The sequence below is a fragment of the Symsagittifera roscoffensis genome, chromosome 8 (assembly GCF_963678635.1).
Source record: "Symsagittifera roscoffensis chromosome 8, txSymRosc1.1, whole genome shotgun sequence".
Lineage (NCBI taxonomy): Eukaryota > Metazoa > Xenacoelomorpha > Acoela > Convolutidae > Symsagittifera > Symsagittifera roscoffensis.
In genome coordinates, this window is record NC_087069.1 from 1,833,966 (window position 1) to 1,860,747 (window position 26,782).

At 38.6% G+C, this 26,782-nt stretch overlaps 1 protein-coding gene across 3 annotated transcripts in view; it reads left to right on the forward strand.

Annotated features, from left to right (window-relative positions):
* The first annotated feature begins 492 nt into the window (after positions 1-492).
* Positions 493-26,782, forward strand: part of LOC134853034 (uncharacterized) — a 273,968-nt gene continuing 247,678 nt past the window's right edge. The window contains exon 1 of one of the 3 annotated variants that reach the window (XM_063868960.1): positions 493-503. The gene's annotated coding sequence lies outside the window, so the exon portion shown is untranslated. Of the gene's footprint in view, positions 504-15,331; positions 15,338-20,695; positions 20,701-26,782 lie in introns of those variants that run through there. The other 2 variants (XM_063868961.1, XM_063868959.1) reach the window with 2 other exon arrangements.

Below are 26,782 nucleotides of genomic sequence, written 5' to 3' on the forward strand. Positions count from 1 at the left end.
CGAATGTTAAAATTTCTCAATTCTGAACCTTTGTCAACCAACCGAATTATTCTGAGCTGTTTGCATTTTATTTAAATGTTCTATTGTTTAATTTTTGAAATGTTGGTTGTTAAATACCAACTCCGATTTGTTATAATAAAAGTTGTTCGTGTAGATTTTTTTTTGTATTCATTCATTCAAAGTTTTTGCCTTAATTATATACAATCAAAGGGAAGGAGACCCGCAGCAAAACAAGAATGTTTGAACCAGGGCAGGGTCGGATGTTTTTTTATGAACTTCTTGGTATTCTAGTAAGAATTGTCCGTTCATTAAATTGAGGCATGTTAGTTGGTAAATTTCTTTTTTCAAATTGACTGGTGCTGCTAATGCGTCATAATTGGCTTGCGTCACTTAAGAAATTTTGTAGAATCAAAGAATTACTCGTTCAAATTTTTCCAAAAGTATTTTCGGTCATATTCTTGCTTCTGTGACCGAAGATAAATTGCTGTGATAAACTTATTAAATAGTTTCATGTGATATGATACGCTCATAATGGTACGCTTGTAAGAAGAAGGCCCGGTACGGGATTTTAGAGACAAGCTCGTCAAGCCGCGATACACCCCCTCTACCCGGACATACCCGCCGGAACCTCCACCCGTGAAAAACCAGGTTGTTATCGCTTTCAGTTCTTTTTTATTTTTGTTTTTTAAAGCTATTTCTCTACAATCGATTTAACAATCTATTCTTTCTCTTGTTTTGTCTGTTTTGTACCCTGTTTAGTGAATGTCCTTGCCGAAGTACAGGCCGAAGTGGCTACCCAACGTCGCAAGATAAGCAGCAATGATTCTACCACATCTGCTGCTCCCCAGAACTAAATCAGAAACAAACGCATCAAACTCCAAAACACTGAACCGCCGCATAATTTTATGGAAGCAAGGCCTATCATACGAACTTTTCACAAAAGCGAAAGCTCTCCAAATTAGACATCCAAAACAGAAGAAGTCCGAAGTAAACGAGCACCTGAGTGTTTTTTTGGTCTGCTAAATAGACCAGACCTCTGATTACGTCACCAGTGTCTAGATGAAGTTAAGTATGAACACAACTTAGAGTAATCTACGAGTGCAATTCAATCGAAAAGCAGTCCAGTTCGAAAGGCAGAATTATCGCCTTTTTAGTGTGTTTTCAAGCGCACGGCAGTTAGATCAGTTGCGGATATAGGGTGAATGGGAGAAGGGCGGTGTCCCTCTCAGGAACTCGACACCCTCAACAACCAAAGGGCTATTTTACAAGACTTATTTTCACCCGCCAAACCTAAAGCTGTTCTAGAGACGCCTTTAGCGCCAATATTTACAAACGTTTTTAGGGAAAGCACGCCGTTATATTGCTATTTCCGGTCAAAATTTTCCAGAGAGTACCAACCTACAAACAGGACTTTTGGGATTTTGTGTAAATTTTGACTGCAGCGCAGAAAATTTTGGCTAACTAGAAGGTTTTTCACTGTTCCAAGGAAGCACCGGAAAATCACCCCCTTGAAAAACTCCTCCATAAACACAACGCCTTGACTAAGATGCCAATCAATCTCAAGAAATCACAAAAGAGTTGGTTTCGACAAAACATATTACTCTTGCATGAGGTGTACAAATTAGGCTCTTTGATCAATCTGCTACAAAACTAGCTCCATAGCGCAATGCTACTAAACTATTTGATGCCTTTTTGGGTTTGATTGATGGGGCATTGATTGGTCCTCATCTCCTGTGGATGGGGATAGAAACCTAGTCTCCTTTAACTCCAATCCAATTTTCATACCCACTCAATCTCGTACACTTGAATCGGAGAATTCAGCTCGCAAATCCGAATCTTCCTGTAGTCGATCCCCTATTAATCTATATTTGTAACGAGTTTCAAATGCGGTCATTTGGGGGCGTATCGGTGAAATTAAAGTTTACATTTGACTTTCATCGAGAAAAATTTTTGCAATAATCATTTATCAAAATCTGATAATAACAAGATGTTTACACCGCTTGATATTTATGATTGCGTGATATGATTGATCTGTTTGAGCTAATTGATTAATACCGATCATAAAAGCAAAATTGTCACCGGTTGTAGCATGGACGAAGAAAAACCTTCTGGGGGTTTACAAATTGACTAATTTGTGCACTCCAATTATTCAAATTCGGGCTTACGTGTATTATCACCAAGGTAGCAACTTGCCGTTACTTTGCTGCATCAAAAAAACCTTTCATCGCAATTTCCCTATGTGCCCATCTGAAGAGACAATCCTCTAATAATCGCACCTAATACCAAACCTTCTAACGCTTCAAAGCAACACTTTTTATCTTCCATTTATACAGCTGATTTGTTGAAACCGAAATTTGAGATAAATGTTTGATGTAAATCTAGGTATGATTGTCCAAAACTAAAAACTATGACTAGATAAAGGAGCAAAAATATGCGAAGTGAACCAGAACTCAAACCTCCCTCCCCTCCCCTTTCCACTTCTTCCCTCCCCTAGAAGACCGCATTTGAAATGAACTTTAATAAATAACTGGTCCCACCAGGTGGGCTGTGACAGATTTCGTCCCATGACAGATCTCGTTCCATTTTAATTTCATCAGATTTCGTCCTATTTCAAAGCGTAAACAGATTTCGTCCCGCAAATTTGGATATGGGATGATTTGATGTTGGATATGGGACGAAATCTGTATGGGTCGAAATCTGTTAATTAAATAAAAAGGACGAAATCTGTAGTACGAACGAAATCTGTGCCAATCACCAGGTGATGATGAAAACGTGCAACCATACATCGTCTCTTGAATTGACGGATGAGGCCACCAAAGTGACCCAGTGTGGAGTGTTTGGAACTTTTGGGAAGAGTCGAGACTGCGAAAGTCAAACGAGCTTTCCCCAATCGAGTATATTGAATCCTCAATATATTGTTGGTGTTTTCACATCTTTTACCTTGTTGGAAACATGAAGAATTTTGCAAAAAGATCTCAGATTAGGGCCATCTATTTAGACATTAGAAAATCGCAATTTGATAATTTTTACAAAAATAGTCTTTTTTTCCTGTTTACTTGCTTTCATTGTCTTTTTCCAACTGTCTGTTGGCTATGATTTTTCATAGCGGACTTTTTTTAAGACATTGATAGACAAATTTTTGTAAATGTAGTTTTTTATTTATCCTATTTATCCACAAATATTTGACTCAGCAACTTTTCTCTGACTTCCTGTCTGTCAGTTTTTCATGCTATGTTTCTGTTTTTATCGCAAGTGGTGCTATGCAAAAAGGCTTGAAACCAAAATAAACGTTCGATATTTGGATCTTGGAAATCTAGCCGACGACTATAAGATAGTGCCCCACGACCTTATAAACATAATGAAAAAAAAAACTTTGGCCAAACCTAAAAACAGACAAAAGACCGACCACAGGTACGCAGTACAATACAAAACAATAATTTCTAAATTGAAAAACAACTGACCTGGAAAAGCTTAGGAAGTTATTGATAAACTGGATGCAGAATATGGTTTTTAACTCCTACAAAAAAGCTTTAGCGTACAATTTTTTTTGCAAATTGATTAAGTGGAAAGATACAATCGCTTTTTAGAAAAAATTGAATTAAAAAAACATATTTGAAAATGAATGATAGCCATTTTTGCAATCAGATCCTCCCGGCAGCCAAAGGTGGCATGGGTCTTTTCTCAGCTCACCATTTAGCGTTACGCGCTTTTTTGGCCTCAGCAGAAGGAGCCAAAAATAGCTCAGGTGAAAATTTTGACTTGAAACACGAGGATGTAACATATAAAGGCGCAATAAAACTTTGGTTTGATGCAGCAAAAAGGGAATTAGCTCCGAAAAACTGAAAAAAAATTTTGATAAGCCCCTCATTGATAAGGAAAATTCTCAAATAATTTTGAAACTAAATTCTACTGATTTAAATATATTGGGTGCTCATCAACATATGTTGGTATTGAAATGGTTGAATGTCATACCGTGTAAAAGTCTCAGAATAAAATTGTCAAATATACAGCTCAGAACTGCAATTGGACTCCGCCTAGATTCAAAAATTGGTGAAAAACATAGATACGTTTGCGGAAATTATGTAACCGAAGAAGAAATACATGACCGATCTTGTCTAAAAAGTGCAGAGAGATTCTCTTGGCATTCAAACTTGAATGCCTTTATGAATCAAAATTTCGCCTCAACTGACAATCCTTTCCTGTTAGAGTCACGACACCTTCACAGAAAAGGTGAGACGCGACCAGACGGTTTGAGGATCACCCCGTGGACTGTTGGTAAGCGGCTCGTAAGAGATGTAAAGATAGTTGTCTCCATAGGCTCTACTAGCATAAGCGCAGGCTCGGTTGTCCATCAAAAAAAGAGATTTCATTAAGGATGAAAGTAGTTTTCAACCAATAGTTTTTAAAGTTCAGGATGTCACCGGCTCTAGCACTGAGGTTTTCCATAAAATTTCTGTGAGAACTTGAGCACGTGTACCGAGGAACTCGGGGCAGGTAATTTTGTTAAGCAAAAAAATTCCCTCGCAAAACAGGTTCCGAACGCTGCCTGTCTACTTGGCAAAATTAACGAAAAAACAAATTTCGGAGATTTTTTTGATTTTTAGATCCAAGGGGAGAAAGTGCAGCTCAGTATAAGTATCTGATGGACTAAGATGCCAATCAAGCTCACAAATCCGAATCTTCCTGTAGTCGATCCCCTATTAATCTATATTTGTAACGAGTTTCAAATGCGGTCATTTGGGGGCGTATCGGTGAAATTAAAGTTTACATTTGACTTTCTAAAAATTCCCTCGCAAAACAGGTTCCGAACGCTGCCTGTCTACTTGGAAAAATTAACGATAAAACAAATTTCGGAGATTTTTTTAATTTTTAGATCCAAGGGGAGAAAGTGCAGCTCAGTATAAGTATCTGATGGACTAAGATGCCAATCAATCTCAAGAAATCACAAAAGAGTTGGTTTCGACAAAACATATTACTCTTGCATGAGGTGTACAAATTAGGCTCTTTGATCAATCTGCTACAAAACTAGCTCCATAGCGCAATGCTACTAAACTATTTGATGCCTTTTTGGGTTTATTGATGGGGCATTGACTGGTCCTCATCTCCTGCGGATGGGGATAGAAAGCTAGTCTTCTTTAGCCCCAATCCAATTTTCATACCCACTCAATCTCGTACACTTGATCCGGAGAATTCAGCTCACAAATCCGAATCTTCCTGTAGTCGATCCCCTATTAATATATATTTGTAACGAGTTTCAAATGCGGTCATTTGGGGGCGTATCGGTGAAATTAAAGTTTACATTTGACTTTCATCGAGAAAAATTTTTGCAATAATCATTTATCAAAATCTGATAACAACAAGATGTTTACACCGCTTGATATTTATGATTGCGTGATATGATTGATCTATTTGAGCTAATTGATTAATACCGATCATAAAAGCAAAATTGTCACCGGTTGTAGCATGGACGAAGAAAAACCTTCTGGGGGTTTACAAATTGACTAATTTGTGCACTCCGTTTATTCAAATTCGGGCTTACGTGTATTATCACCAAGGTAGCAACTTGCCGTTACTTTGCTGCATCAAAAAGACTTTTCATCGCAATTTCCCTAAGTGCCCATCTGAAGAGACAATCCTCTAATAATCGCACCTAATACCAAACCTTCTAACGCTTCAAAGCAACACTTTTTATCTTCCATTTATACAGCTGATTTGTTGAAACCGAAATTTGAGATAAATGTTTGATGTAAATCTAGGTATGATTATCCAAAACTAAAAACTATGACTAGATAAAGGAGCAAAAATATGCGAAATGAACCAGAACTCAAACCTCCCCCCTCCCCCTTCCGCTTCTTCCCTCCCCTAGAAGTCCGCATTTGAAATGAACTTTAATAAAAAACTGGTCACACCAGGTGGACTGTGACAGATTTCGTCCCATGACAGATCTCGTTCCATTTTAATTTCATCAGATTTCGTCCTATTTCAAAGCGTACACAGATTTCATCCCAAAAAATAGGATATGAGATGATAGGATGTTGGCTATGGAATGAAATCTGTATGGCACGAAATCTGTTAATTAAATAAAAAGGACGAAATCTGTAGTACGAACGAAATCTGTGCCAATCACCAGGTGATGATGAAAACGTGCAACCATACTTCGTCTCTTGAATTGACGGATGAGGCCACCAAAGTGACCCAGTGTGGACTGTTTGGAACTTTTGGGAAGAGTCGAGACTGCGAAAGTCAACCGAGTTTTCCCCAATCGAGTATATTGAATCCTCAATATATTGTTGTTGTTTTCACATCTTTTACCTTGTTGGAAACATGAAGAATTTCGCAAAAAGATCTCAAATTAGGGCCATCTATTTAGACATTAGAAAATCGCAATTTGATAATTTTTACAAAAATAGTCATTTTTTTCTGTTTACTTGCTTTCATTGTCTTTTTTCCAACTGTCTGTTGGCTATGATTTTTCATAGCGGACTTTTTTTAAGACATTGATAGACAAATTTTTGTAAACTTAGTCTTTTATTTATCCTATTTATCCACAAATATTTGACTCAGGAACTTTTCTCTGACTTCCTGTTTGTCAGTTTTTCATGCTATGTTTCTGTTTTTATCGCAAGTGGTGCTATGCAAAAAGGCTTGAAACCAAAATAAACGTTCGATATTTGGATCTTGGAAATCTAGCCGACGACTATAAGATAGTGCTCCACGACCTCATAAAGATACTGAAAAAAAATAAAAAAACTTTGGCCAAACCAAAAAACAGACAAAAGACCGACCACAGGTACGCAGTACAATACAATTTTAGGTCAATCCCAATAAGTATGACAAAAAAACTAAATTCAAGGATTAACTTGTAATCTTGGGCTCGCCGATAGGTGATTTTTGTCGCAAATAATTTCTAAATTAAAAAACAACTGAGCTGGAAAAGTTTCGGAGGTTATTGATAAACTGGATGCAGAATATGGTTTCTAACTCCTACAAAAAAACTTTAACGTACAATTTTTTTTGCAAATTGATTAAGTGGAAAGATACAATCGCTTTTTAGAAGAAATTGAATTAAAAAAACATATTTGAAAATGAATGATAGCCATTTTTGCAATCAGATCTCCCGGCAGCCAAAGGTGGCATGGGTCTTTTCTCAGCTCACCTATAAGCGTTACGCGCTTTTTTGGCCTCAGTAGAAGGAGCGAAAAATAGCTCAGGTGAAAATTTTGACTTGAAACACGAGGATGTAACATATAAAGGCGCAATAAAACTTTGGTTTGATGCAGCAAAAAGTGAATTAGCTTCGAAAAACTGAATACAAAAATATGAACAGAGCCCTTCATTGCTAAGGAAAATTCTCAAATGATTTTGAAACTAAATTCTACTGATTTAAATATATTGGGTGCTCATCAACATATGTTGGTTATGAAATGGTTGAATGTCATATCGTGTAAAAGTCTCAGATTAAAATTGTCAAATATACAGCTCAGAACTGCAATTGGACTCCGCTTAGATTCAAAAATTGGTGAAAAACATAGATACGTTTGCGGAAATTATGTAACCGAAGAAGAAATACATGACCGATCTTGTCTAAAAAGTGCAGAGAGATTCTCTTGGCATTCAAACTTGAATGCCTTTTTGAATCAAAATTTCGCCTCAACTGACAATCCTTTCCTGTTAGAGTCACGACACCTTCACAGAAAAGATGAGACGCGACCAGACGGTTTGAGGTTCACCCCGTGGACTGTTGGTAGGCGGCTCGTAAGAGATGTAAAGATAGTTGTCTCCATAGGCTCTACTAGCATAAGCGCAGGCTCGGTTGTCCATCAAAAAAAGAGATTTCATTAAGGATGAAAGTAGTTTTCAACCAATAGTTTTTAAAGTTCAGGATGTCACCGGCTCTAGCATTGAGGTTTTCCATAAAATTTCTGTGAGAACTTGAGCACGTGTACCGAGGAACTCGGGGCAGGTAATTTTGTTAAGCAGAAAAATTCCCTCGCAAAACAGGTTCCGAACGCTGCCTGTCTACTTGGCAAAATTAACGATAAAACAAATTTCGGAGATTTTTTTAATTTTTAGATCCAAGGGGAGAAAGTGCAGCTCAGTATAAGTATCTGATGGACTAAGATGCCAATCAATCTCAAGAAATCACAAAAGAGTTGGTTTCGACAAAACATATTACTCTTGCATGAGGTGTACAAATTAGGCTCTTTGATCAATCTGCTACAAAACTAGCTCCATAGCGCAATGCTACTAAACTATTTGATGCCTTTTTGGGTTTATTGATGGGGCATTGACTGGTCCTCATCTCCTGCGGATGGGGATAGAAAGCTAGTCTTCTTTAGCCCCAATCCAATTTTCATACCCACTCAATCTCGTACACTTGATCCGGAGAATTCAGCTCGCAAATCCGAATCCTCTTTTAGTCGATCCCCTATTAATCTATATTTGTAACGAGTTTCGAATGCGGTCATTTGGGGGCGTATCCGTGAAATTAAAGTTAACATTTGACTTTCATCGAAGCAATTCAATCTTCTTGAGTTTCTCTCAACTAGGGTTTATTCTGTGCCGATGTTAGCTTTCTCAATCTGGTTGACTTGAATTCCAGCCATCTGACTCTTTTCTTCTATCCACGTTTTACTTTTAAAATAAGATTCAAACTTTAAAGTTTTCATTGAAGAAGTAAAAAAAAGTATGGAGGTTGCAGTGGACTTTTTCAGCATCCAGATGGACGTTTTAAACTCAAAAAAGTTGGAAGGATCTAAAAGAACTTTATTTTCAGTTGAAATCAGCGGCAAAGACCTAGAAAAACCGAGAAAGATACAGGAATAGTTTAAAAAAACAGTTAAGCAGGGTGGGAGTTAAGTATGGCAACGTCAAGTTTGGTCTCCAAGTTTTTATTACCGTAGGAATTCAACGGTTATAACGACTTCGAAAAATACCTAACAAACTTCGAGTTATCAACAGGACTACAAAACTAGAAACAACCTGTAAGTGAAACCGAAAGACTGCAAAAATCAGCAAATGAATTTTAACGCACCTTTCCAGTCGTTAATAGAAATAGTAATGAGCAGAACGCTATGAGCAGTGGTCTTCCGAGGACGGCTATTGCGTCGCGTGCAGCAGGCAGGTGAAAAATTGACCAGTTTACTGGGCGATTTGCAGCAATTGACGTTGAAATTGTACCCAGAGGAGTCCCAAGACATTCGGAATCACTTAGTGCTTCAAGATGGTCTCAAAGGTTTCGACAAAACTCAATTTAATTTTAAGCTACGCAAGACAATTTGGGACAAGGAGATGAACATCGCAGATGCTTTAGAGCGAGAATTTCACCTGGAATCTGTCATTAGAATTGAGACAGAAGAACAAACGCCGCGAAGAGCAGCCATATGGAGGTGTAAGAAAGACATACTAGGAGACTCTAAGAAAAGATGTGTGAAAATAATACTCGGAGCAGTGACGGTCAAAGAGGATGGGAGAGAAACGCGACACGAAGGGAACCGATATTGGGGAAAAGATTCAAGAGATCGTGCAAGAACTCCCACCCCTAGACCAAATACGCGCAAAAAAATGACACCTCTAGAAGTAAAAATGACTGAAGCAACGTTTTTGATCAAAATTTAGCAAAAAGATCTAAGTATGAGTGTATGATAATCAAGAAAGATAGTTTCACCATTGTATCTTATTTACGGTGGTGATTTGTAAGCGTTATCAAATCAGTACATTAGCAATTTGTCTAGCAGAGTCACTGAATTTGTGACATTCGACCAGAATGTATCGAAAAGCAGTTCTAATTCGAATTTTTATTATAGCAGCTGAGCGAGAAAATTGGCTGTTTTAGCACATTAACGGTGTTAGTCGATCAATTTGACGAATTGGGAATGGTCAATTCGGTGTGACATGTTAATTTATAAAATTTCGTTGTAAAAGAAAGACACGTTGCGACGTCGACAATTCGCGACAATTGAAAACTGAAAAAACACAGAACAACAATATTCTGAGATACAGAAGAGTCGGACAAAAAACAACGACAAACTGAGAAAAGATAATAATTTACGTTCATTCCGAGTTGTAACGATTGTGCCGCTACAATTGTTAAAAAGCAATTCTCGAGAACCAGGAAGCATGTTGGGACGACGTGTCCAGCCTTCCGGTAAGAGACAAGACAGCTCTTCGTCCGAATTCAAACATCCGGAAGGGTCTCGGGAGAGAACTTAAACGTTATTTTAACAAACTTTTAGCTTCCCGGAATGTCTTGAGTTGAATTTAACTATTAGCAAATTTTTTATCAGAATATGAGAAGCTAGGAGTTGAGGGGAAAGGTTGATACATCTTCGATTGAGATGATGATTATTATCTACTGAGCAAAAACAATAGTAATATAATAAGTAGTACTAGCCCTGTTTTTAGGAGTGACCTCATGGTCTGGGGATACTGAGACCCAGCCATGAGCTCACTATTTTCGCATGTAATTTAGTTAATCTTAGCGTTCTGGCCGAAGCCGGAAACACTAAGGTTTTTGTCGACCCGATGTTAAAAAGGACCACACAAATAACTGGCTTTGGCAGAGACGGTGAAAAGCATGTTGAGCTGTGTTTAGACGCTAGCCAGTCGTTTCATAACCTAGCTTTATTTTCCGTCGATATGTACTTCCGGGCGAATGTTACAACTTCTCAATTCTGAACCTTCGTCAACCAACCGAATTATTCTGAGCTGTTTGCATTTTATTCAAACGTTCTTTTTTTAATTTTTGAAATGTTGGTTGCTAGATGCGTGCGAATGGAGAAGGATATTAAGTCACTTCAACCAGACATCAATTAAGCTTTGCAAAACAATTGCTAAACTATCCTGTACAATAGCAAGTAAAGTTGTCCCCCATGAAAACTTAACAGCTTAGAACTCGTGTCGCCTGATACCTCTGGACAAAAATTCAGGGGTGCGGCCCATTGGTATAGGCGAGGTTCTGCGAAGATTAATTGGCAAAAAAATCACCCAATGTATAAAATCAGACCTTAAAAATCTCGAAAAAAACTTCCAACTCTGCTTATGCCAGAAGTGTGGAATCGAATATGCTATCCACAGCTTGAGGAAGGAGTTTGAGAAACCGGAAACGGAAGCCATACTACTTATTGATGCAGAAAACGCCTTCAACTTGCTCAATCGAGAACTTGCTCTAAAAAATGTACAAATCCTTTGTCCGGCACTACATCATGCGCTGGCCAACTCATATAAACATCCCTCAAATTTATATGTCAAAAACACGGTTTTGACATCTACCGAAGGCACAACGCAAGGTGAACCCCTCGCAATGGCTATGTACGGAATTGGAATAATCCCACTGATTGAGCTCCTGCAAAAACCAAATGTCAATCAAAAATGGTACGCAGATGATGGAAGCGCAGCAGGTGATCGTAAGAGTCTCCGTGCAATACTGGACAACCTAGTTGTGTACGGAAAGGCTTTCGGGTACAATGTGAAGCCTTCCAAGTGTCAGCTTTCATAGTAAAGGAAAACTATTGTGAAAGCGCCATAAAAGTATTCGAAGGCACAAATATTACAATGGTAGACGGTTTTAGAGTCCTTGGATCGGTCATAGGAACACCATCAGCATGCGATAAGTACATCAAAAGCGAAATTGAAAAGACAGCTACCCTAACTGAAAAGCTTTCCAAAATGGCAAAAACATCACCACAAAATGCGTACTCCAGTTACACAAAAGGAATTCAAAATAAATTAAGTTTTCTAACCAGAACAACTCCGGAAGCGTTTAAGAAAATGGATGAATTTGAGAAAAACGTAAGACAGCAGTTACTTCCTAGTATTACTGGTAAAAGCCATATAACCGATGAAGATCGCAACATTTTTGCACTACCACTAAGAATGGGAGGATTAGACCTCCTCAGTAACAAGGACTTTTCCAAACATTATGAATGGTCACGAGCCATTTGTGATCCGTTAGAAAACAGTGATACAGAAATAGATGAAACGGAACAAACACTGATAAATACAAACATCAAAACTGAGAAACATTACATCACACTCTCAATAAAGGCTAAAATTTTGGGAAATTGCTCATCAGAGAAAAACTGACAATAAATCTAGCGTCACAGAAAGGAACATCGAATTGGCTAAGCGTTCTCCCCCTAAAAATTACAATTTCTCTCTCATCAAATTAGAGTTTAAAGATGGATTACATCTGAGATATGGATGGGAACCTCCAAACAACCCACATACATGCCCGTGTGGACAACCGTTCACACTGACCCACTCCCTACACTGTCCCAAAGGTGGATACACTCACCTAAGACATAATGAAATTCGCGATACCTTTGCGACACTCCTGGACGAAGTATGCCCTGATGTTGAAATAGAGCCGAAACTTCAATCGTTGGAAGGCGAAATCTTTCACAACAAAACAACCACTACTGATGATGACGCTCGACTTGACATCAAGGCAAATGGACTCTGGGGAGGTCGATTCAGCCCAAGTTTTTTCGATGTAAAAGTTTTCAACGCCCATGCTTAATCCTGCCCTAAAAGTATATCTGACGCCTGCAAATATCAAGAGAGTGTCGAAACATTAAAATACCAACAAAGAATTCTGGATGAGGAACACAGCAGCTTTGTTCCACTAATTTTTGCGTGTACCGGAGGAGCAGCACCGGGCTCTACAAAAACCGTCCAGAAATTAGCAGAGAAACTAAGCGAAAAACGGAACGAATCATACTCGGACTCAATTAGCTATATAAGAACAAAAATAAGTTTTGCACTTCTGAGAAGTGCAATCCTCTGCTTTAGGGGGTGCAAAATACTTAAAAATACATCCAACATAGACAATTCTATCTGTGCTGTAATCGAAGAGGGTAGATTTTAATTGACAATTCTCTCGATGCATTAAAATAGACTTGATTTATTCAGAAATTTTTGTCGATGTATTCAAATAGCGTTGGTATGGCGCTATCCAACCTGTTAACGTACCGTCGCATGACGGAAGGGCTCATTTTCTGTATGCGCAGTGCAGCTTCGCATCTGTGTAAAATCTATATTTTTGTATCACACAATAGTAAGTGTCGTTCTTTGACATCTAAATCAGCAGATAACAATAATTTACACACTAGAACAGATTCCGTGTTGACCATTCTCTGGATCTTGATCTGATTGTACTCCCTTCCGAAATCTGGAATATACTCATTCATCGGTAGCTCCCTCCGCCTCATTCGCTCGAACGTAGCATAGAGTTCAAAAACTTTGCTGTTGTTGTTGTTGCCTTTTGGGGATCTATTCGTCGTCGGGTCAAGGGTTGTGTGGAGGTTCAGAAATATTGCTGTCTTCTTTGGTTGCTTCCAGAGATTGGCTGGTGTTAATTTTGTTGGCTTTGAAGTGAAGTTAAACAGATGGTTCGTCGTGTGGCTTGTTTGCTGGCAGTCCGGGAAGAGTTCACTTACTGACGCGTTTATTCACAACCAATTTAAATTTCTAGCGATCAGTCGGTTCATTTTAATGTCTTGTTTTTAATTTCGCTTTTAATCGCCATCATGTTTGTTCTCGAAACTGTCCGAAATTTGAACGACGAATTGAAATACGAGCTGTATAAAGACTTGATCGAAAATGTTACTTATTTTAAACGAATAATCGATAACTTAACTGTATCAACCAAAGATGAAGAAAAAAGAAACAAATTTATTGATCTAGAAAATTTTAAAAACATGGGCAATTCGAAGATACTGATAGATACTGATACAATAGTAATTAAATGGCATTATGTAGCCAAAAAATCAGAATGCAAATATTTAGGCCTTATTCTTGATTCAAGTTTATCTTTTCATGCTCAAATCAAAAAAATTCTCCAAAAAATGGCACAAGGAATTAAAACTATAGATACAATTGGGCAACAACTGCCGACATTATCATTAGTTGCCTTGCTTCATTGTCTTGTTTTATCACATTTAGATTATTCAGCAATATTTTTACAACAAATTAATGCTACTTTGATGCTATCTCTAGAGAAACAGTTGAACTGGGCGTTAAAAAGAACATATTTCAGATCGAAATTTAAATCTTCTTCCCTTCTTCGCATTAGCAAATCGTTCATTGGAATCGAGAAAAGAATTGAGTTAAAGTGTATAACATACTTATACCAATATCTTACAAACAAAAAGAAGGCTTTTCAAAATACATTGAGACTACCGACAGCCAATTATAGGCTCAACAAAAGAACGAAACAAATTATTTTTGACAAACATTGTTCAACCGCTTCTCTACAAAAATCATTTTTTCATTTGACTTCTAAAAAAAGGAATTCACTGCCCATATTTTTGCGCAATTTAGAAAAATCGAGAGCAGGATTCAAGAAAAAATTGAAAGAATTTTACGTGAGTGAGTTGAGAAACAACCCAATATGTACAAATACAAATACGTGGCGTGATTTCCGTTTTTGCTAATTCTATATGTTTTAATTTTCTTTAATTTTCCAGACATTGTTTGAAAGAGAATCTGTAGATACTCTGTATATACGCTGTATGTTTGGACTATCTATAAAATTGTTTGTAAAGTTAAAATACCAGCTCGTTCTTAATTCTTAAAACTGATGTTTTTTTAGTATCCGTAACTTCATATATTCTAATCAACCAATTTCTGAACTGTAACCGAACTTGTTTTGCTTTGTTTTGTTTATTGCTTGTTTTCTGATGTTGTGTTTTTGTTTGATAAAACCAATGAATTTTAACCAACTTTATTATTTACACTTTGCTATACTGATGCCTCGGCTTTTTACTGTATAGTAATTCAGGTTTTCTTTCTTCTTCTTCTTCTTCTTCTTCTTCTATTCTATTCATTTACGAGTTCAGGAACTTTCAGTAGCTGAATCTGAGCTGTGCCAGTGTTCTTCTGGTTGTTCTTGGTAAGTCGGTTTCTTCTTTAGCTATTTTTGGCGGATTGTGTCCGAGGACGGCTGGGTATTCGTAGTTTTCTGAGGTGTCGCGTACTTCATTGGTTTGGATCGTGTTTTGTAGGTTTCTGTACTTCCTTTCGGTCAAAGTTGCTGTCGAGTAGAGGTTCAATGTATCTGTCTTCATGGCGTGTTTGAAGGGTTTCTTTCATTAATGTTGGTGGGTTCTTGGATTCTTTTGTGAGTTCGTATCCGGGATGATTTGGCAAGTGGTTGGCGAGATGATGTTGTATAGTTCGCATTTTGAGGTGTTGTCTACCTGGGAGGACATGTTTCTTGGTGAAGGTGGTCTATGTGGGTCATGGCCTGGCATCCGGTAATTGGTCTCAAGGCGCTGTTTTGGACCTTCTGCAGTTTTCCGATGTTGCTGTAGGAGAACATAGGAAACTTATTAAATAGTTCTTTAAAGGTCATATGTTTCTACGAGGTAGCCAGGGTTGCCTCATATTTCAATAATCCACATTATTGGTGCAAGTTCTCTATATCACGCCCTTCACCCGAAGAACAGTGACGATCAGGAACTCATCCAACTAGCTGACCTTTTGCGAAAATACGTAATCAGCGACCGTGGTGTAAGCCTACACCCAAAAGCCAAAAATCAAGACAAAACGGTTTAACAATTGTTGTTAGATATCAGCCTCGAAGACTCAGTCATCATTTGGCACGAAGTCATAAACAAAACTATAACGAGCCACCCCAACGACAGCCGCATCCCCTTAACCCCGAGCGAACTACTTGACGAACTGCGAGCCCTACGGCAAATCAGTGGAATCGTATATTGTCAAAGTATTGAAGCGACAAACGTCCTTGCTGACCTCCGCCAACTATCAATACCAGTTATTGAAATAACAACAGAACTGATCTCACGCAAGAAACAGCAAAATCAAGAACTGGTTGACACTTATCTGAAATTGCATCAGCCGGATTTTTTCGAATACACTCGCTTGAAATCATCATAAACAACGATTGCAACCTGTCCGTTCTTCTAAGCAAAAGGCGAAAACAGAAACCATCAAAAAAGCAACGCGAGAAGCAACGGGAAGCAAAATAACAACGGCTAGAAGGAGAATCCCGCTGAATAGGTTAGTAGTGGTAGTAGTAGAAGCCTGGGCACAAAATTATTGTCCCAGTCTTAAACGACTGTACACAAACAAAAAACTGGACTTCATTGTCCCGGTCTTTACGTTGGTACTTTGTTATATCCTCTTAAGAACTGGACTTCATTGTCACGGTCCTTTCTCCCCAATTTAAGAACTGGACTTTGTTGTCCCGGTCTTATATCCCCTGACTAAGAACTGAACTTTGTTGTCCAGGTCTTAGACTCTAAGACTTATCCTATCTCTATCTCTATTACTACTTCGATCTAGTATTTGTTCTATAAGTATATCACATCATCTCAAGAAAACACCCTTAAAAACTACAAGCGAACATTAATCAAAATGCGAGAAAACTGCAACAGCTGTAACAGAAAACTCAAAATGGGACCTAAGTTCTCATGTTATACATGTGACAAGGTCCTACATCTATCCCCTGAATGCACTATGTTCACTAACGATGAAGTCAAAGTCCTCATCAAACTGAATGATAACCTCCTCGACATCTGCAATGACTGCAAAACCAAACGTGACGATCTTGTCAAAAACAAAACTACAACAAGTAACAAACTTGACGAACAACTTGATAACCTGCAACTACAAATGAAGGTTCTCACCGAAAAAACGGAGCAATCCAGAACTGTCATCACTCAAGTACAAGCCGATATGAAAACACTTAAAGAAAAACCCAACAATTTCCGAGCAGCTATGGGAAACGTAAACCCAGGAAGAGTGGTTAAATCGCCAACTGTACCAAAAGCTCAACTTGGTATCCGAATACGCTGTGTTCCCGAAAGCAAAGAAAAAAGCGACATTGAACGAATGCAAGAAGATCTGGGGACAATCGACAGAATACTTGCATTCCTCCAAATTGACAACCAAAAATTATACAAGGCAACTCGGATTGGAAAATTCAATCCCGATAATGGCCTCGTACCCTGCTGTTCAACACCGAGAGTAGCATAAGTAAAAATTTGATCCTAAAATCGACTTCCATTATAAAAGACTTCTCGGAACTTCGGGTCTTCATCAGTCCCGAGTTATCCAAGGCGGATGCCGAAAAGGAAAACAACTGTCTCAAGAAAAGGAGGGAACTGATAGTAAAAAATCACGACCCGAGCAAGATAAAAATCAGAAATCGTAAACTAGAATTGAAAGAAAACGATAAATGGATTGTTTACGAAGAAAGTAAAATTTCCCAGGAACCGATAATAATGCAGACCAAGCTGGTGATGTTGCCATTACCGGATGACTAAGACAGATGAAAATGTTGACATTCAACACCAGAAGTATCCTGGATATAAACAGGAGAATGAAATTGTCAAACGCAATAGCAAACTCAGAATACGATATTATCTGTCTCTGTGAAACCTGGCTCACAAAAGACGTAACAACTGCTTCGCTCTTCCTAGAGAACTATCAAGTATATCGCAATGACCGAGAAACATCAGATAACAGAAAAACAAAGCACGGAGGTGTACTCATTGCCATCAAAAATGAAATCTCACATGACTTACATTCCATTGAGAGTCTCAAGTCTGATTATCTCATCATAGAAATACATTCCAATAAAAGATCAATTATCTTAAGCTGTGTTTATAATGCACCCACTCCTAGCACATACCAATGGTCCACTGAAAGTTTCTTAACTTTGATGAATGAAATGGCAAATCTCAAACTAGCCAACAAAAATGACCTCTGTGACTTAATACTCACCGGTGACATCAACATCTCACAAACATACTGGGAAGCACTCTCCTCATCTGACATATACGAGAGTCAACTACTGGACAGATTAGTTGAATTAAATCTTTCACAACATGCACCAACTCAACTAGACGTGCTGCTTTGCGACAATCCAGAATTAATTTCACAATGTCAAATCGACAGGAATATTCGAGATAAACTAACTAGTCAGTTCTCTGACCACAAACCACTCTACACCACAATTGCCGCCTTTAGCTGCATTAACCTTCCAAAAATAACAAATCATCCGCGTTCATACGAGCAGACTGGGACAGCTTAAATTCTTCAATAGAAACTGAACCGTTTATACCGTACTGCTACAGTAACGTGAACGAAATTATCCGACAATGGTACGAATGGATGTGGGAAAAAATCGAAAAGTTTGTACCTAGAATAACTGAGCATCGATCAAGGTTACAACCCTGGATCACGCCAGCCACCTCCCACCTCATCACAAAAACTTCAAACAATGAACAGAAAACCAAAACAAGGTCTCGAAAGACTATTAAAGATCAAAAAACTTGAAAAAAATATTCAAAGGTTTTCCGAGGATGACCTAGCGGAATATGAAAAAACCGTCCTAGAAGGAAGAACTTTCAGCAAAATTCAAAAAGACTTTAATTTCATACGCAAGACCCCAACAATTCCTTCGACGGTCAAATACGGAAACACTGAATCATCAAATGAAAGAGAAAAATGTGAATTATTCAATGACTATTTCGTCAGCGTGTTTGGAACAAAAGAACATCAAACCGGTATCCTCTTTCCAAAAAGTGAGCTGAATAGATTTATTGTTGACCAAAGTCAAGTTAGCAAAAAAATGAAGCAACTCAATGTCAATAAATCAATGGGACACGACAACATTGGCAATCTCATTTTGAAATCATGTCACAAAACTGTAAGCAAATCACTTACCCTTATATTTCAAACCTGCCTTAACAAAGGAATTTTTCCTGAAATATGGAAAATTAGTGAAGTAACCCTGTTTTCAAGGAAGGAAGTAAAACCGATGTCAGTTGCTATAGACCAATCAGCCTACTCTGCTGCTGCTCAAAATTGCTTGAAAAAACAATATTTGACAAACTCTTTACTAAAGTGAAATACAGATTACATGAAAGTCAACATGGATTTCGAAAGCGTAGATCCTCCACAATTCAACTTCTTCTAGTTCTTGACCGAATATACGAATTGAACGATCAACAGGATAAACAAGAACTTGCAGTTCTATACTTGGATTTTGCCAAGGCATTCGACACTGTACCTCATGATATTCTGCTTACGAAGATCAAAATTTTTGGAATTGGCGGAAAATTGCTGTCACTGATATATTCATACCTCAACAACAGAAAGCAATGCGTTAAGATTGAAGACTGTAGCTCAACCCTAAAAGAAGTCACCAGTGGAGTTCCGCAAGGTTCAATTCTGGGACCGCTGCTGATCTTACTTTTCATAAACGATCTACCTGAAACCATGAATGACACAGACAGTTTTGGGTACGCAGATGACTTTAAGGCCAGTCTACTAAATCAAACTTCCCTTGACACTGCAACTCTAAAAATAGAGAAATGGCTACATGAAAACAAAATGCAACCCAACATCAAAAAATCAACGCTCCTCGGCATCAAAGGTGATTTAAAAGCTAGTCTCCTGAACAAAAATCTTTCCTCAGTTAACTCACAGCGTGAACTAGGACTGATTGTGTCCAACAAGCTCACATGGAACGAAAATTGCTCTCGTCGGACATCCAAAGCAACTAGTGCTCTCTTCCAGATTAAACGAAGTCTGACTATGAAAAGCAGTGTGACCACCAGGCTTAACGCATATACTGGGTATGTAGTACCCGTACTAACATACGCATCCCAAGCATGGACTCCTAGCAGATCGAACATGGAACAACTCGAACTAGTTCAAAAGTTAGCAACAAAATGGATTTTGGGGACAAGCAAAACTTATACTGAAAGACTGAAGGACCTGAACCTTCTTCCTTTGAACCTATACATGGAAATGCACGACATTTTAATACTAATAGCCCTACTTGAAAATCGTTACGATGTAGAAATAGAACGAAAACCATCTGAATCATGCGAAATCACCCGACAGTCATCAAGAGGCGAATTTCAAATCCCAAAAAGCCGCTTGCAAAGAACGGACGACAATTTTTTCAGACGAGTGAAACATCTATACAACTGTCTTATCCGAGCCTGCCCAACTTTTAGCCTTAGACCAAGCAAAGCGACTCTGACCTACATATACCAGAAATACTTCAAAAAAAAGTACAGTGAAGTCAACAAATGTACATGGAAACTCTTTTGCAGATGTGGAAACTGCAATGTTTACAACAAACTGAGATAAAACATGGACTGTAAAAGGGGTGAAATTCCCTAGAGCTAATGCTCTGAAGCCTATTCTACTACTACTACTACTACTACTACTACTACTACTACTACTACTACTACTACTACTACTGCCAATTATAGGCTCAACAAAAGAACGAAACAAACCGAGAACAGGATTCAAGAAAAAATTGAAAGAATTTTACGTGAGTGAATTGAGAAACAATCCAATATGTACAAATACAAATATGTGGCGTGATTTCCGTTTTTGCTAGTTCTATATGTTTTAATTTAGTTTAATTTTCCAGACATTGTTTGAAAGAGAATCTGTATATACTCTGTATATACGCTGTATGTTTGGACTCTCTATAAAATTGTTTGTAAAGTTAAAATACCAGCTCGTTCTTAATTCTTAAAACTGATGTTTTTTTAGTATCCGTAACTTCATATATTCTAATCAACCAATTTCTGAACTGTAACCGAACTTGTTTTGTTTTGTTTTGTTTATTGCTTGTTTTCTGATGTTGTGTTTTTGTTTGATGTAACCAATGAATTTTAACCTAATTGTTGTGATGAACTTATTAAATAGATTTGTTATGTTTGATGTTTGTGCCTGTATGTGGAGCGCCCTCTGAGGGATTTTAGAGACAGGTCTGTCAAGTGGCTTTCTGTGGGGAGGTGGGAAACTGGAACTGGCTTGAGGAGTCTGGTGGGGCGCCGCTGGACCTACTGAGCTCGGGTGAGATTGTTCCTTGTTTTTGATTTTTATAATTCGATTTTAAAATTTAAATTAATTTAGTTGTCTTTTTTTTATTTGCTGATTTGTAAAATTACCACTAACCGCTTATCATGGGTTAGTTCAGTCCCCTAAAGTTCAGTCAAAATTCTTTTTTTTACCTTTATGCTGCGTCAAGATGAGGAAAAACAACAAAGAGTGCACAAGCAAAGATTGCTTAAAACATTCAGGACTGATAAATTGGATTAGATGTGATTGTTGTTCTAGTTGGTATCATATCAGTTGTGTAAATATTTCTCTTAGCGACTCTAAGAAAACCCAATGGTTTCAGTGTCCTTTATGCGTTGATGTAAAATCTGTTAATAAAGCAACAATAGGTAATGATTTAGTGCTAGACAATTATGTTAATACAGCCATCTCAAATGTCCGAGTGTCACTTCCAAAACCCCATCCCCAAGTTTCAAGCCCGCCTCTGAGTGACCTCGAGCAGAGAATAAAGTTAATAAGTAGTAAGCTCGATGATGGAAATGTAAAGGGAGGAATAAGGCTTGCTGCTTCGGATGACAAAATAGCTCCTTTTTCAACTGATAACTATCAAAAATTGTTGTCTAAGCACCCGCAGCGAGCCAAACTTGCAGCTCCAAATCCAGAAAAGTTGGATAGTTTTTTCGTAACCGATTTCGACCTATACAAAGCGATAATGTCCTTTCCAAACGGATCAGCAGCAGGTCCTGATAAAATAGTTCCTCAAATTTTTAAAGATCTTGTTAGTAAGTCGAATGGCAGTGCAGGACTTAATTTTCTGAAATCGCTTACTAAGCTGATAAACCTCATTGGAGATGGCAAAATACCCGAACCACTAAGACCTTTCTTTTTAGGCGCAAAGCTTATCGCCCTCATAAAGATAGACGAAGGGTTGAGACCGATTGCCATAGGCCGTATCGCGTCTAAATGCGCTGGAAGCAAGGCCCTCTCCGAGCGACAAAATTTATTCGGAAACGTACAGGTAGGATGCGGTACCAAACGAGGAGCAAAAATAGCTGCGCATTCGTTTCGAAACCTAATTGAACGCGACGACAATCCAAAATGCACTGTTCTTTTAAAACTAGATTTTAAGAATGCCTTTAACTCTTTAAACAGAGAAACAATGCTGAATCATGTCTATTCAAATCGCCCCGAATTGTATAATTACACCCATTGCGCGTATGGTAAACCTAGTTACCTTTTTTACGGAAGCTCTGTCATAATGTCAGAAGACGGAACTCAGCAAGGTGATCCTGAAGCCCCACCCCTTTTTGCAGAAACAATTCATACACTAGTCAAACAGTTGGAGTCGAAAATTAACATCTGGTATTTAGATGATGGGGATTTAGCCGACGACTATAAGGTAGTACTCCGGGACCTTAAAAGCATTCTGAAATCGGAACAAATTTACGGCCTGAGCTTAAACACTGAGAAGTGTGAACTTTGTTTTTTGGGAACGACTACTAGTACACAGTATAATTCAATTTTAACACAATTTCGAAAAATATGCCCCAAAATAAAAATAAAAACAAAAGAAGTACTCCCCATTTTAGGATCTCCAATCGGCGAACTTTGCCGAAAAGAATTGCTCGACGAAAAAATTAAGGAGCTTGAAAAAATCTCGGTTGTCATTGACAAACTAGACGCCCATTATGGTTTTTACCTCCTGAAAAATTGCTTTAGCATGCCAAAACTCCTATATTTTTTGCGTACAAGCCCTTGTTTTTTGCAAAATGATTTTTTGGAACGCTACGATAAATTACTAAGAAATTCGTTATGCAAGGTCACTAACGTGAAAATGGATGATAACCAGTTTTTACAAGCAGTTCTCCCGGCAGCCAAAGGTGGCTTGGGCGTTTCTTCCGCTCGTCTACTCGCTTTACCCGCTTTCTTAGCCTCAGCAGTAGGAGCAAAAGATGCCTTGAGCGAAATCTTTGGTTTGGAGCATGTGGATGGAACCTATGATGATGCGCTTAAACGGTGGTTTGACCTTGGAAAAATTGAAATGGCTCCGGAAAATGAAATCCAAAAAAATTGGACGGAGCCAATTTTTGACAGCGAAATTGCAGACTTGATTTTACGACTCGAACCAACGGACGTAAAAAGGTTCAACGCGTTCCAAGATAGACTTGGCTCCCAATGGTTGAACGTCATCCCGTGCAAAAATTTAAGGTTAAAACTGTCGAACCAACAACTCAGAATTGCGATAGGACTTCGATTAGGATCAAAAATATGCAAACGGCATAAATGCGTGTGCGGAAAAGACGTTACCGAGGATGGTTGGCATGGTCTTTCTTGCCTCAAAAGTGCAGGGAGATTCTCTAGGCATTCAAACCTGAATGCCCTTATAAAGCAGAGTCTATCATCTACTCACATTCCGTCTGTTTTAGAACCACGACACCTTGTGCCATTCTGCCAGATGACACAGCATAACCTTCCCGCGACAGAAAAAAAAAGTGACTAAAGGCCTTATGAACAAAAAAGTGTTGCGACGGAGGGTCAGAATGTTCTAGAATTTTTATTTTTAAAATTTCGATTGGAAGAAGAACATTTCTGAGAAATAGAAAAAAGACGGCCATTTTGAATAAAAAAGACGAAAATCAGAACCACGATATAGATTGTGAAGAACAGTTGTATCAGAGACAGAAAAACACGGAGCCTCTTATCGTGGCAAGAACACACGATAAGGACCTTAGCGACAGATATTTGTGGAGACGGAGGCTTCAGTGGGGGGAAGAGAAATACCACGGAACCCTCCCGGGACACGAAATATAGGAGATAAGAGTGTTATCTCAAGAAAATCACGGGAGCGGATGCTTGGTCCCCCAGAGACTGTTATATGTGAAAGGACTGTGAAAACTGACTATAACAGCTGCTGTAATGTCCTAGATCTTAATAAACACCGTTATTATTTAATATTTCAGAGCATGAGTAGATAGAAAAAGGAAAGGGTCAATCCATCTCCAATGGATTTAATATAAAACTGTCACACAAAAAATAATAAAATAGGTTGTTCGAGCCGTGTTTTTAATGACAATCACAAAGTCTGAGGATCCGAGACTCAGCTATGTGGTTGTGTTCGCATATAAACGAAAGCTGATCAAAAGTCGTTTGACTGATGGCCTAAAAATGGTAACTTTTTACTTTGCCCTAGACAGACCAGAAAATCAACTGGCAAGGTCGAGACGGTGAAAAACGAGTAGAATTAAGGTAACTGACGCCTGCCAGTCGTTAATAGGTACTTTTTCTACGCTCCGTCGCTGTGTGATATTTGGGCGAATGTTACATAGACGTTTTTATGGCGCTCCTGGGTGGGCCTGTTAAAGGCATGAAACCATCATGATCAGCAAGCGTTTCAGCGACGTACCCTCCGCTCCGGGCGTAAGCCCGAGTTAGAGGCCTTAATGACCGTTGTTGTACTAGGGGGAAGGTGCGTACCCTCCGTCTAGTGCAATTTAGCTTTTTAACTTAGTTAACACCGAAAATTCCGGGGGCCGGAGGGTTAGGTGGGAAATCTAGAGCCCGCTTGTCCTGAGGTCCCAGGACCAAAAACAATTAAAGAGAAAGCGTAAAACCAAACAAAAATAGTGTATAACCAAGAAAAAGCCAAAAACAAATTTATTTAAAAACAAAAAAGTACAAAAAACAGTAAAAAAATCCAAAAAAGACCAAAAACAGTAAAAAACATAAAGTGACAGTTTATATGTTATTTCCGGACGAGATGTGATCTGACCTTCCTATTTGTTGTTGTTTCAGATTGATTTATATCGTTTCTGATAGAGAGATTGTGTGTTTTGGTGAAGGGTTGGGTACCCTCCCTCGAGTGTAATTTGAGTGTTTAAGCACGTTAATGGTGATTTTGCCGGTGACCGGAGGGTAGAATGGCAGGCTGATCAACGTGTTCCACACTCAACAGGGACATCAAGGACAACATCCGCAACGACTGTTGGGTATCGTTGAAGCAATTTTAGTATCGTTCGGGTATTATTTCCTTAAAACTTAAGTGGTGGGGGGCACGATTGGCGCGGTCCGATTGTACCCTCCATCGATTACAAATTTCCGAGTTAAGGGTCTTAATTCGGATATTTTGGTGCAAAGGAGGTTGTAGTACTATTTATTAACGACTATTTATAGATTATTGTCCTTACTATATATTACTTATCTCCTATTTAGACCCAAGAAACACCCATTTTTTTGTCGAAAATTACCAATTTTCGACCAAACTGTAGACCCCCAAAATTTCGGATATCCGAGCTTTTCCGATAGGCAAAAAGCTTTTATATAGAGAGTAGCCCCGTAGTTCGATCCCCTTTATTAAAGAAACCGCGTGAGCAAAGATTCAGTGGAAGTTAGAAAAACGAGAATTTTTCGACCAAAATTTTGATAATTTTCTGTATTTTGTCAATCTGTTTTGGGGATCGAGTTTTTGAGTTTTTAGAGTTCGAGCAATAAAATTTTTTGCGTTAGGAGCGTGCTAGCATAACGTGCTCGGTTACTAGAGAAATTTTTGGGTAACCCTCCGAGTAGCTCCGTGGATAGAGCTAACGACTTAAGGTTTGGAAAAGGAAGGAATCGGAGGGTCCAAATTTGATAGTTTTTGGCCAAATTTTTGTTTTTAAACCAATTTTGGTCCGGTTTTTTGCATTATTCCAGTGCCGTACAGGGCTACTACGCTCATTTCAAGTATTTTTAGGCACTTTCGACCGGAATTGCGAAAAAAGTCTTTCAGATCCTATACAGGTGGTGAAAAAGGCCATTTTGACGAACGCGTTTTTGGCGATTTCTCAAAGACTAGTTATCCGATCGGGATAATTTTGGTACCATAAGTCGACGTTTTTGACCACTTTTCCGAATCGCAACCGTTTTTGGGTTGATTATTTCGGAAAAGAAAAATTCTTTAGAATTTGTTGGTTCGGAGGGTCCAAGTAACGGGCAACCCTCCGAGCGGCAGAAAATTTTATCAAAACATCTTTTTATTCAACTGGGAAGGTTGACCGTGTCAGCCAACCTAGTTTTAAGTCAGGTAGACCGCTTTCAGAGGCTTTACTGCGGTGATTTAACCCTTTTTCTTGATTTTGGGGGAACCCTCCGAAGTGACCCTCCGGAGTCAGCTAAACCCTTTAGCAACCCTCCTTAGTGGAAAATTTCCACGAGATCACCCTAAGAAGTTGAAACAGCTCCCCCTAGAACCCTTAGCTTATTTTGACGCTTTTTGAAGCTAGTAGGAGAACCTTCCAAGTGAGATCAGAAAATTTGAAAATTTTGGAGGTACCCTCCGAAGTGACCCTCCGGAGCGTATTAAGCATCTTATTGACCCTCCTTAGTAAATTTAGGGGGACCCTCCGAAGTAACTTGGGTGATTAAGATACCCTCCTAAGTAACTTGAGTGATTGAAGTACCCTCCGAGGTAACCCTCCGGAGTGTCTTAAACCTTCTAGCGACCCTCCTTGTAAGAGACTTGAGTAGACCTTCTGTGGCAATTTGGGAAACGGAAAATATCCATTTAATTAGGATCATATTAGGATATTAGGCGTGCTTATCAGGGTCATAAAAACCCATTCTGACCCGGAAATTCGTGATCAACTTTGGATTCTATATTGGGTGTATTAGAAGTACCCGAACAAGATTTTTTTTGATTGTGATTTTGGTTGAGTGGTTGCCTTGAGCTACTTAATAGGAAAGTTCGGGCAATCCGGGAACAAATAAAGGAAGACCTCGGTGGGTGTATTAAGCAAATACACACCCACTTGAGAAGAAAAATTGTTCCCTACTCTCGTGCACTTGGAGCAGTCCGAGTGTGGGAGAGCTTTTTCATAGACTTGACGAATTTTCGACCAAGAGGTTGCCTTGAGCTACTTAGTAGGACACCCAAAAGAAGACCTCGGTGGGTGTATTAGGCAAATACACA